Here is a 13,123-nt window from a genome sequence, read left to right as displayed (position 1 = left end):
TTCTTTTATTATACCACTAAAAAATCGCTCCAATGCATAGAAAAAAAGTTATACGCAAAAATGTAAAAAAGAATTTTTTTTCGAAAATTTTGCGATTTTTCCCTTCCGTTTTCACCTCATATCTAGCCTCTACAATTCAAAAAAAAACTTTTCTTTGCTCCTATTCTATGTAAAATTTAATTTCCAACAAAAAAGTGTTCTTGCACTTTTCTTGTATTTTGCGTCGTTTTCGAGATAATTACAAAATAATGAAAAATGACACTTTTTGGTAATATCTGCAAAACGCACCACTTTATTTAGTAGCACTCCGCGGTTTTACCTTATTTTTATGCCAAATGACCGTATAAAACAATAAAATGTCACTAACTAATTTGTTCCTTTTAAAAACCTCCAGGCAATAGCCTAAAAATTTTAATACGCAACACGCTGTGCGCGGAGAGAATTTTTTTAAATTTACTCTGCAAATCGTGTTAATTGTGGGACAATATAGTATTTAGGCAAATTTTACTGTAAAATCTTATTGTAGTGCACAGTAAAATTTGCCTAACTACTATATTATCCCACAATTAACATAATTTGCAGGGTAAATTAAAAAAAAATTCTCTCCGTGTGTGTACGATAAGATGAACACATCTTGGATCGCGAGAATATAGAAGTATTGATATGAGTAAAAAGACAACCAACAATAAAAATAAGTGTGAAGACAGAGAATTCCTACTCTTATTTTTACTCTTTTAAATGTATATTCTCTACGTATAATATCTTCTATTCTTTGAACAGATTCTTTTTGAATGAAGTGTATTGTAATTGGTGTGAAACATTATAGGATTCTCATTGACTAAACATTAACAAAAATTCATATTAACATGAGCTTCCAGGAGAGCATTGAAATGGTCTCTTTACAGCAGCAAACCATTTTAAACAGTTTTTATAACAAAATGTTCGATCCTGTGTTTACTTTGTTTTGTTTGCTTCTTGTTATACCATTACTTGTTCCATTAATTTGATACTATATTTGTTAAATAATAAAATTCTTCTTACTTTAGGAACTAAGCGTTTTCTATATTTATATATATTTGTATGTACTTTTTGAAATATTTAATCTATATAGGAATATAATATGAATACGTTCTCCTAGTATGTTCAACACTAATATATCCTGTGTAATCAATATTTTATAGCTTAAATATAGCGCATATCGGTTTTCAGCAATTTTTTCTATATTTGCGGATTCTACGATTAACTTTTAATACCGACTTAATAAAATCGTTTATGATCGTTTCTGCGCTATGAACGATCGGAAATGATAAGCTTTCCGAGAATTAAACGCAAAATAAAAATATATTTTATTAATGTTAATCCTAATTCACGCAATAAGGATATGTGTAAACTGTTGCAAAAGATAAATTATTTATAATGCAAATGATATGCAAATAAATAGAGAGAATCATGATTTTGTAGTTAACAAGTGCGCACAGATAACGCGCATTTGGTCAGTATGACGAACAGTACCGTGGAGAAAGAGCGATAGGTGGTGTCGGCGGGGACGGGGAGAGATTGCGGGCTCTGCCATATATATCGGGTGCTAGAAACGTTGGTGGTGCTCCGGAACGTACGTGACTCTCGTTTTCGCCGAGAGCCGTATAGAAAGCGAAAACGGGCTTCTACCTACATTTCGCCCATTCACGCGGAGAGGCCGACAAACGACGCCGTGAGGGTGAGGGCGAGGGGTGGCGGGATGTGAGAGAGAGAGAGAGAGAGAGGGAGGACGAGGAGATCCGGAAGGGTGGGTAGGGAGGGACCGAGAGGGGTGCGGTGGTGCAGGTACAGAGAGAAAAAAAGAATAAAAAAAGGGAAAAAAAGAAAAAAATCGGAGGAAAAGGGAAAAAGCGTAGAAAAAGGGAAAAAGCGGGCCGCGGGCCGCCACCTATCTCCACAACCGGCACACTATCAAGCTTTGGAATAGCGCGCTAGAGGGGAATAAAGGGAAAAATGAAAACACACTGAGCGGTGCGAGCGCGCGCGCGCGCGCGCGCACGCGACGCACGTCGCGTTCACGCGAATACGCGCGCACATTCATCGCGTGGCGCGTACAGCCGCGTTACGTACTAATAAATGCATGTGTAAGAATGTACTTGTACATGGAACCGTTTGTAAATAAGCGTGTGTGCCGCGACTGAGGGAAGAGAGTAGATAGAGGGGAGTCGCGAAAAAGGGTGATCCCTCGCGGATGGTTTGTTAAGAGAGACAGAGACAGTAGGACGGAGGGAAAGAGAGAAAGCTAGAAAAAGAGAGAGAAAGAGAGCGAGGAAGAGAAAGAGAGACGATGAGAGGGGATGGAAAAGACGGGAAGGAGAAAAGGGGGAAAACAGAAACGCAGAGAAAGACAGTGTTATGCGTAACGAGGGGAAAGAAGATACCGGATTAGGGTGAACAGGTGGGTCAGACGGAGACGGCGAGCGAAGGTGGAGTGAGGAAGAGGCGGGCGGTGAAGGCAGGCCGGGGCGGGAGAGGGAAGGGGGTGGATTGGTAGTGGAAGAGTGCGAGGTAAAAAGGGTGGCCAGGGGGTTGAAGCGAGCGGAAACGCGATGGGTTCGTTGCCAGGGATGAAGTACGTAGGTATTGATCTATTTAAAGCCTAGAGTTCCAAACGAGGTCCTTATTAAAAAGCGAAATAAAACGCGCTCGCGCTGGAGGGCGGTACTCCATCGTCCAGGGCGTATCTTATCTCCTTTCCTATCTCGCGTTTCGCTTATCCGCGTTCTCGCACCGTTCCTTGACGGCTACGCAACGGGAACGTATCGACACGGCCGCCGTAGAAAAATTCACAAACGTCATTATATGTATCGCGCAACATCCGACTCATTTCTTTGCGGAAAATGTGAGCTGTTGTTATTGTTACCGTTAAAACAATAATCGGCTTTGAACGTAAAGAAAGAATGTTTGATTTTGCTTGTATGCACGAAATATAATTAAAATGTTGAAATATTGAAAATAATATGACACATTGGATTGTGAAAAGTATAATCAGACAATCTTTACAAATAATAGACCAAAGGAAGAGTAACAAGGTGTAATATTTATTTCGCCCTACCTTCTGAAATAGAATTTAGATACTATTTTATTTAGATACTAAATTTATATTAGAGCCATTTAATATTACAGCCATTAAATTACGTAATGGACAGAAAATATTTAACATACTAGCGGTATTGAAATATATGTAGATTTCTGGAGCTGTACAAATTAGACGTACATTTAAAAAATTCGTTGTCCGCAGGAAAAAAGTGAGATAAAAAATTCTTTAAGTATAAATTTGGAGAACGAATAAATGAAGAATGAAATGCGTGTGCTTCGAAATTTATGAATAATCATTAAGAATATTTTGTTTGTGAAAAAAATAACATTTTTTTACGTGGGCTGGAAAAAATAATGTTTTTTTTACATAGGCTTAAAGATTTTTATTTAAATGTAAATTCGCGACTTAAGAATAAACTTTACACTTAATGAAGAACATTGAATTGTCGCGAGGATAAAATTTTGTAATATTTACAAAAAGTTAAAATTATGTTAGAGACGTGAGCTGATATGAAATAATAGATAATATTTTTTAAGACATATCAATGTTCTTGCATCTAATAGAGAAAAATTGCTTAAAAAGTTCACATTACACGTCACCTTTTTTTTCTTCCATCGGTTTTTTGCAAATATGCAGGAATGAATGGCTGGCACTATCTCTCTTTTTCACGCTGTTAACATCAGAGAGAGAAGCGGTCGACCAATATTTCCTCTTTTTTTTCGTATATTTTTTGAGTCTATAGCACATAATCCCGATACGATCGTAGGAATCGCGAGAATATTGTAGTACGACTAATGAGAAGTCCAGTCAGGACGATGGATGAGAAGTAAGAAGATAATTAACAAGCAACTGCATAAAGTCTGCTATTATTATCAACCTGAGATGTTCGCAAAAGTAATCCAGTTATCAGGAATTACATTTTCAGAGAGGAATATTACGTTAATTTGTAAATGCTATCAGGAGATATTATTAAGCTTAAATCCGGATATACTGATCATATTCATAAAGAATACCGGCTCTGACATAATACTGCAAATTGAAATGCATTAACAGAAAATTTTAGGTCATTGGTAATGTCTTTAAAGACGACAGGTATCGTAATAATTATAATATTAAGTTCCACCGGGTGGCAATAATTATATATGCCTCGAATTTAACATGGCGATACTTTTCCGACATAAAATACTGGTATCTAAATTATATTATATCTACAAATATGTATTTGATATTCAAAGTACTACAAATTTTTTAAGATATGTAAATATCGAATATTCGAGATCCTTATATATATTGAAATCAAAGTATTCATCGAACAGGAATAATTTCAATTGTCGAGATAAACGCTCTTTGGACTCTTGAATTCTTAGACTTTTGATGCATATTATAGTGCGAGCTACGACACGAATGCAAGAGTGGACGGCAAGAACGATCGCGTCGTCACGTAAATGCAGCGTATACAGCCGCCGCGGCTGCATCGTCAACGTATCGCGGGCCCGAGCCCCGGGTAAGTTGGTGAGTTAATTACAAAAGCCTCGATTTTAAAAGCGTTTTAGTATCGATCCCGTTTTTAGCAGTAGTCGCGATGCTCCTACGTCGCTCTCGTCGACGAGAAGTGGGGAGGACTATACCTAGCCCGCAATGGCGGGAGAGACTCCAGCATCCCTCTGGCAACGGCCCCTGTCGCGAGGTCGGCTTACTGAAGCTGTGCGCGACGTATGTGTCTATAAATGCATAATAAAGCAGTACTCTTTGCCGAGCGATAAATTCTGCGGCGGCACCTAGATGTAATCTGCCGACCTGGTCGCGAGGCGACGCGTCCGATTACCGTAACCCGTTTGTACACTTCCTCGCGTTTCATCGCTGTTACCGCGATGTAGAGCCGAATAAAAATATAAAATTCGCTCGCAGCGTTTGATAATAAAAACAGAGTGTATACCAACACTCGCTTAATTTTCATAAAAGTCGGACCTTTTCGTACCTCACGTATCTCTATAAAATTAATATTTTTTTTTTAAATAGAATGTAAAGACGTGCGGGATACGTATTGTTTATTTATAGAGGTTTTTTTTGTTTCGTTTTCTATTTTCTCTGATCGGGATAGTCACGTCATCGGTTTGTTTTTACTATTTATTTTTCTTCTATTTTATTAATCCTTTAAAAAGAAAAAAAAGTTTCGGGGTATGGGACACAATAAAATTAAAATCTAATATGAAAAATTTATTTTGAAATAAATACGGGAGAAAAAAATTTATGAGAATAATGGATTTAACAGATTTAAAAAAAAAACTTCACTTCTTTGTTCGGCTGTTGAACATTTTACCGTTCAGCAATTAGTATGGCATTTTAATATTAGAAACTTAATTAGGAGAGATTTTCTAATATTCACAAGCGATTACGTTGTTGGATTTAAGTATGCGTTAATTTTCTTATTAGTTAATTTTCTCATTAGTTGATAATTTACAAATTTTTTTTAAAAACGTCGTTCCGTAGAAATTAAATTAATTTGTACAAGTTATGTAAGACTTGGTAAAATTGGTATATTTGGTAAAATTTTTGGTATGAAAATTTTCTATATTTCCATTTCTGAATACCTCGCGATGAGGCTACCCTTCCGCGAGCGAAATGCAACGAGGTGAAGTGAAAGCACGTATATCGTTGTCAATTGGTATCGCGATCGGTTACGTGCGCGAGGTATTAAAAGGAGGTTCTATCGGAATGTAGGGGCATCAAGGGATGAGAAGAATGCAAAAGGGAGGAGTGAGAAGCATCTGTAACTGTTACAGCATCTGTATGTACTCTTTTCCGTTAGCTTCCCCATTAGCGGATCGGTTAAACGGTGCAACAATCGAGGGCGCCATAATGCGCGCCGCGGCACGTCGTTTCGCGAGTAAAACAGGATACAGAGCGTAATTTAGCGTAAGCGGATTAACATTTGTCCGTTTATTAGCTGATCGTTATTATTAATTGTGCATCGCGAATGTTCTAACGTAGTTTCCGAATCACCTTCGAGATGTCATTTGATGGTTTTTGATGATTATTTTTTTAGTCGATTATATTCTGTCGAAAAAATAGAAGAGATTTTATGAAAAAAATTACTTGATAAGCGTGCAAGCTTTGCAAAACAACTCTATTTTACGGATTTTTATTGCGACAATTGATATTGAAAGAAGAGAATGATCCCAATTGTCTCTTAAATGCGACATTTTTTTCAAAACGTTGTATATCATTATTTAGCATTTAAAAAAAGAAAAAGAATGAAAAAATGCTAAAGATGGGTGATAATTCTAACAACCACCGTCTCTCACTGCAGGCGATTAGCGTTCGCCATTCGATATACGATAAAACAATTTTGCTTATTGTAATCAATAATATTTTACATTCCGTACGGATTTCGCCAATAGCGACGTTCGCCGGTTTCCCAAAACGTCAGTCCGCTCGTACCGCTTGTTCGCGTGTTTCTCATAGTGCAGTTTAGCCGACGGTTAGCCTCGTTGTCCGAATCGTATATCTACGTGCTCTACCATTTCTCTGACACCGCGAACGAACTACATCGAAGAGAGCGATATATGTATATGTATATAAAAAAAAAACCGCGAGCACCCCAAGCGAACGACCGGGGCTCGCAGGGAGGCGACGGCGGTGGCCGCGGAGGCGGTGGCGGCGGCGGTGGCGGCGGCGGCGGCAGCGGCGGCGGCGGCGGCGGCGGCGGCGGCGGCAGTGAAGGAGAGCCGTCGGTATCGCTGGTGTGCTCATGCATAATTCAATCAGAGTTAGACTAGAAACGTCAATACAGCTCGCAGATTATTTCTTTTCCCGGGCTGCTGCGCTCTCTCGCTCCGCGACTGTCCTCTCTTTTTCCCGCGCGCGCTCTGGCCCCCGCCATCCACCCTAGTTGGTCGCGCGGCGGGCGCGGGGGTGGCGCGAGACGGCGGGCGGAAGGGCGAGTCGCGGGGTGACGGGGAGCCGCGGGGGGGCCCGCACACTCGCGGGACTGAAAGGGGAAACGAGATTTCTCCTTCTGGCGCCTATCTCTCTGCTCTCCCCTGCCATATTTCTCCGCGTCGTCCCTCCCGCCCGCCCTGCACATCCACCACCACCCCCCCTTCCGCCCGCCGCGCGCGCGCGCCCCTCCATCCCCACCCGCTCTTCTTTTATATTTTAATCAACTAATTCTGCGCAATGCGTACATTTATTGCGCCCTTTCGGACGGCGGCATCCATCCACCCCCGTCCCCGTTCTCGCTCTCCCGCCTCCCGCACCTCTCCCCCTTCACCGCCGATCCCGATTCCATCCCCATCCTCCCCCCGCCCCCGCCTCGTCCCCCGCCCGCGTGGCGGACCAGCCCGCGTTTTAATTGCAAATCTCACCTCGTTCGCTGATTCGATGGGATTTTTTCGCCACCGGCCAATGAGGACGATCATCGACGATACCGTCGGCTCTCGACCGGTGTCAATTTTTCGCCGTGTTTCTTCGCCGCGCACCGTCTCTTCCCCGATGGCCGATCGGGGCGATTTCGGTTGTCCTCGTCTAATTATGCGTGCGCGCGGCACCGCCGAAAAGAGGCGTAGCTATCCCATCGTCTGCCTATATACCGCTGTCCCTTTCCCACAATTTTTTTCCTACTCCCCCCCTCCCCCTCCTCCCTCGCATTTTCCGCGGGGCTTCAATTTTACGCTCGTTAATAACGATACAAAATAATAGCTTGAAACGCGACACCCATTGTAATATTCTCGCGTTATTGAATCGCGGCGCAAAACAGAATTCGATCTATCTTTTTATCGCAAATGTATTTACCTGAGGTATTAATTAGGCAGCGTAATGACTTTGTTCTTTTTATTTTATCGCGGATATGAAATTTTACGTTTCTATTGTATACCGATAATGCGTGACGCGCTCGGCTAGGAAAGCACGGGCGCAGAGGCACTCGCGCGTTTGCCTTATAGCAGTTATAGCGGACGAAATGACGAGTGCAATGCAACATCGTTGACAATCGCGTTTAAATCCCACACATTCTCGCGTGAAGCGCTTCACCGCCGATCGTGCGTATCGAAAAACATTGGTGGTCGCTCGTGGTATTTGCTCTCTCTCTCTCTCTCTCTCTCTCTCTCTCTCTCTCTCTCTCTCTCACGTCTCCGGCAACTCCTTGTCGTTCTATCCTTCTTTATGGCAGCAGGTACTTTACCCTCCTACTACCCTCCAGCAGCGACTACCTTTGCCTTCGAGCAAAGAGGGAAATGAAAGCGAAACTGTTCGACACCGCCGACTTTCCGCTCTCGCTATCCCTTTTCTCCTTCAGCTTTTTTTTCGTTTATCTCTTTCTCTCTTTTCCCCTTACTGCACCTCCCTCTCTCACCCTTTTACCCTCTATCGCTCTATGTACGCTGTGCTCTCTCTTCATCTTTTTCTCTCTTTCCCTCCCTATCCCTTTTTCTCTCTCTCGCACCCTTCCGTTACACTCGTCAGCCCTATTTCCCTCTCTGGCTTACACGCTCGCGCCTCCTTTCCTTCCTACCGCCGCGCGGCTGCCATCCTCCTTCCACCCTTCTAATTTTTCCACCCCTTTCACTAAAATTAAAATCAATAGTAGCACCACGTGCCCGGGGACTATGCCGGAAACATTGCTACCCTCATCAGTTGCTGCCTACGCAGGCTCCAAAAGGCATATTCTTACGCAGGCAGTTAATTTGTATTGATATCTCTCGTCGATTAGAGAAAATTTTTATTTTTATATTAAAGCGCGTCTAGTACGCGTAACAATATATTATAACGTGGAGATAAATAATGTACGTAATTAAAAAGTACGTAATTAAAAATTAATACGAATGATGTGGTTTTGATTGCAAAGTACTAGCGGATAGATGAGTTACGAAGAAAATAATTTATCTGAGCTTTTGAATACATTTTCAATTTATTTACAAACATTTATCGAAACATCTTTTTCTTGAAAATTATCATATTTTAATTTGTAAATGAAACTATATACGGAAAAAGATACAAGCTTTATATAAACTAACAAAATTAAATATAATCAAAAGCGTATTTTTTTAACAAGCAGATTCGATAAGCGTGCCTTGATGCCTTGATGTCGTAAGGCCGTGATAAATGCACATGTATTTGGGGATGCGCCACGTCAGATGTGTCGGCTGAGTAACAGGCACGATTCGATCCACTGTTAAAGCATACAGGTGGTCGACTATGCTTCCATCATTCCTTCGTTGCGAGTAAAAATTTCTATCATGCACGTGCTAGCCACCACGTTCACACGCATACACGCACACACGGGCACGTAAACGGTGTTTGCGTACGGAATTTTTTACACGTGCGCGAATAACAGAATAAAAATCTGACGCCTGCGGAATAAAAAGTTTTATTCAATAACGTTCGCGTTTGGCGTTAAGTGGTATTAACTCTTTGCTTTTCTAACAAATCTAGTAATATCGCGTTACACGAAATATATTCTTTCTTTATCTCGCTCTACCGCTTTTATTTTTATCGCTGTCGCTATAATGAAGATAATTATCTGAAATTTTTACGTTATTTAGTAACTCTTCGTGAGCCACTCGAAGGCAGTAATTACATTGTGACGTTAAGTAATAATTAATAGAGTTATTATATTCATTTTATTGTAGCTTAAAGCGAAACTAGAAACGATAAACTTAGATTAAAAACGATAAACGCTATCTTATTGGGTGATCAAGACAATATATATATAATATAATAATTATGTATTTTAATTTTAATTCAATGTTGTAAATGTTTATTGAATGAGATTTGGAAAATTATTTTTGCAAATGAGAGCCTCCGTGATAATATGTTCTCTTAAATTACACATAATATGCCGCTATCGTTCAGCAGAACGTAACACGATGTTAAAATTTGGAAAATATATACATTGTATATATTCGCGTACGAGAATTACAAGCCGTATAGTAAAAACGGCTGTTGTGCCTGCAGCGAGCGTACCTCCGCCGCAAACTCGATCTCTCTCTCTCTCTCTCTCTCCTTGCCTACGCCTAAAATCCACTCCTACGCGGAAAGACATCTCTCGCAGGAGGCATGGCACGGGACGGCATTTCGTACCGTTACGGATACTGTCATAATTTAATGTAACCGGCGCGGCGCGCGCGGTCACGACGGTGCCTCTCGCATAACGGAGCCATTCCTCCGGTCTCCTACCCCTTGGTATCCCAACCTCCCTGTATCCTATCCTGTCCCTCTATTCCCTTATGACCCCCTCGGCAGCGCCGTCGGCCTCTCTTTCTCTCTCTTTCTCTCTCTCTCTCTCTCTCTCTCTCTCTCTCCACTCTATCTTTCGTCTTTTTCTTTTTCTCTCCTCTCTTTCGCTCTCTTTCTCTCTCCCTCTCATCTCCCGCGTATTCGCGGGTTGCGAACGTACCGCCCTCACCGGTACCCACAATGCGATGGTGGTATTGATTTAAAAGTACATTCGTGTTTTCATAATGCCGTATCTGTACCGACGTTCAAACTCGCCCGTCTCCGTCCCCTCGCTCGTCCCCTCGCCCCCTCCCTTCCCTCCGCCTTCGACTCCCCGCAACCCCTGGCACGCCGCGTACACAACCCGAGCATGGGTTGCAACGACGCTCCCATCAGCACGGAGACCAATCAGACTGCCCCCTGATTTCCAGTCATTCCACTCGACTATTCTCTCTTGTTCTCGCTCCGATCTATCCGTCCATCTATCCGTTCACCGTCCGTCCGCGCGTCCACCTTCCACCTTGCCTTCGTACCTTCTATTCCTACCCCTCGTTCTCTCTCTCTCTCTTTCTCTCTTTCCTCTTTCGCCTCCCCCATCCTTTCTTCTTTCCATGTATCGATGCAGTTAAATCACTGTCCAGAGATTCGGCTGACGGCTAAATAGGATTGTGAAAAGTAATCAGTTCCGCGTATTAAAGTGCGTGAATCATTCCCCGTGTATCTGTTCGTTGGGAAGGGGGATGGGAGGGGGATGGGAGGGGGGGGGGAGGGGAAACGAGCTTTTTGAAATTTCTATTTTTTCAGAATGATTTAAATGTAGAAGCGAGAAGACTAATGAGAAAGTACGGAACAACAATTGGCAAACAACACGATGATTTTCCAATGATAAAATTAATAATTATTGCGGAGAACGTGTAAAATCGCGAGCGCTTGTTTTACAGCCGCGCGTATCATAAAATCATTAAAACCAACAATCATTTAATTTACCATTGAAAGTTATTATATGTGGATATGCAGAAACTCCGGCGCAATTTACGAACAGTGATCGATAATCTTATCAAAGTGCGCTATGTAAAAGCAAATGACGGGACAAAAAGCTAACTGACGATAAATTATTTCCTTTGCTCAGATTCCAACCATTTAATTAAAGTAGAGTTTTTCGTTGACTACGGTCATATATTTAGACTTGCGATTGTCAAGCATTAAATAATAAGGTATCATCGATTTAACGAGGCTATATAAAAAAAACAGATGGTTTTATAAGCGTGCTTGTGTCATCGATTGCTAAATAAAAAATACATGATGCAGCCTTGATGGCAATTATATCAGAGAAAACTCCTCCCACGCGTTTCTCCCGACACACCGTCAGTGTGTGTACGTCTACAGTAATAAACAATACTTTATCCTGACAATTAATCTGCACGTGGCTGACCCGTCGACGAATGCACCTAGGTGGCGCCGGGCACTTATCCTTTGATTTATCCCGAAACGAGCTTTTACGAATTTCATCTTTTTTTTTTTCCCCCTCGCCACGCTTTTGGCCACGCCGGCAACAATAATAAATGATATACATAACAGGAGTGTGGTGTACAGACGTAAAAGCGCGCTTACGCGAAATTCTCCACGCGTGAAAATGTAGTACGCAACTCTATAATGAAATATCTTAGCTCCCTGCGTTAACGACGTGTCACATACTTGGCCTCGTTAATTAAGCGAATGGTCGTTAATTAAATGGTTATATTACGCGGGCATCAGACTGAGACGCGTCTGACTCGTGTCTGACGAGTAAATTTATTCCACGGATGTACGTAATTATAAACCGAATTGGGGGAAAGATCTGCGGTGATTCGGCCCTCTCCTCCCCCTCCTCCGTCCCGCCCGTTCGGATTGGGATGATAAAGTAGTTCTCCCGCTAACCGCTAAGCAACTCCAATAACTAATTTTATACCATACGGTATTTAAAAATTGTTTCATTGTTTAACGTTATGTTATATGAGTTCTGAGATTTTGATGAGGAATGAATAAAAATTCTCGATTTAGAAGGAACAAAATTTTTATTTTTTCATACCGATTCGTGAAATAGATAGGAATGTTCACACTTGTCTTTTTATAATTTTATATAACAATTTGATATAAACAGAGCATACAGTGTTTAATACAACAAATCGCATGTACAGTTTTGCTTTGTAGAAACCTTGGAATGAAAAGTTTGACATAATTTGACATAAATAGAGCTTATATTGTTTAATACAAATGCAACAAATTGCATATACATTTTTATTTTGTAGAAACTTTGAAGCGAAAAGTTTGACATAATGACATGCTGAAGATGAGAAGGAAAGAGTATGTGAAGATCTCTCTTGATTTATATCTATCTACGTATCCGATTGTGGTCCCAATAGAAATCTCGCATTCTTTTAAATAACGATATATTGAAGGATTTATTTTAAAAACTGCAGAGAGGAATATTGAGTTTTTAATGAGAGAAGTTCGTTCGTTTGTTTTCATGTAAAATTTGATGACTTGGCATGTCATTAAATCAAGCTTCTCATTAAAACATAATACGTCTGATGCATGTCTGCGTAAAATTACAGGAATATATAAATAAAAATTATTAGATTTTTATGCACTAGTAATGTTAATGAATAATTATACGCGATAGAGAAACAGAAGACCTCCGCAATTGTGGTAACAACAAACGCTTTCTTTGTGCCCAATAATTTATTTTTGCAAACCAAGTTGACATGTACAATGACATAGCTTGGCGTCGTTAGAAATAAATGTCTGTAAGAAAAACGCTTCGCATATGTGTTTTCGCATTAATAATGA

This window comes from Wasmannia auropunctata, unplaced genomic scaffold, assembly GCF_000956235.1.
Source record: "Wasmannia auropunctata unplaced genomic scaffold, wasmannia.A_1.0 LD334216.1, whole genome shotgun sequence".
Lineage (NCBI taxonomy): Eukaryota > Metazoa > Arthropoda > Insecta > Hymenoptera > Formicidae > Wasmannia > Wasmannia auropunctata.
The sequence above is the reverse complement of the archived record's forward strand: the minus strand, read 5'-3'. Positions refer to the sequence as shown.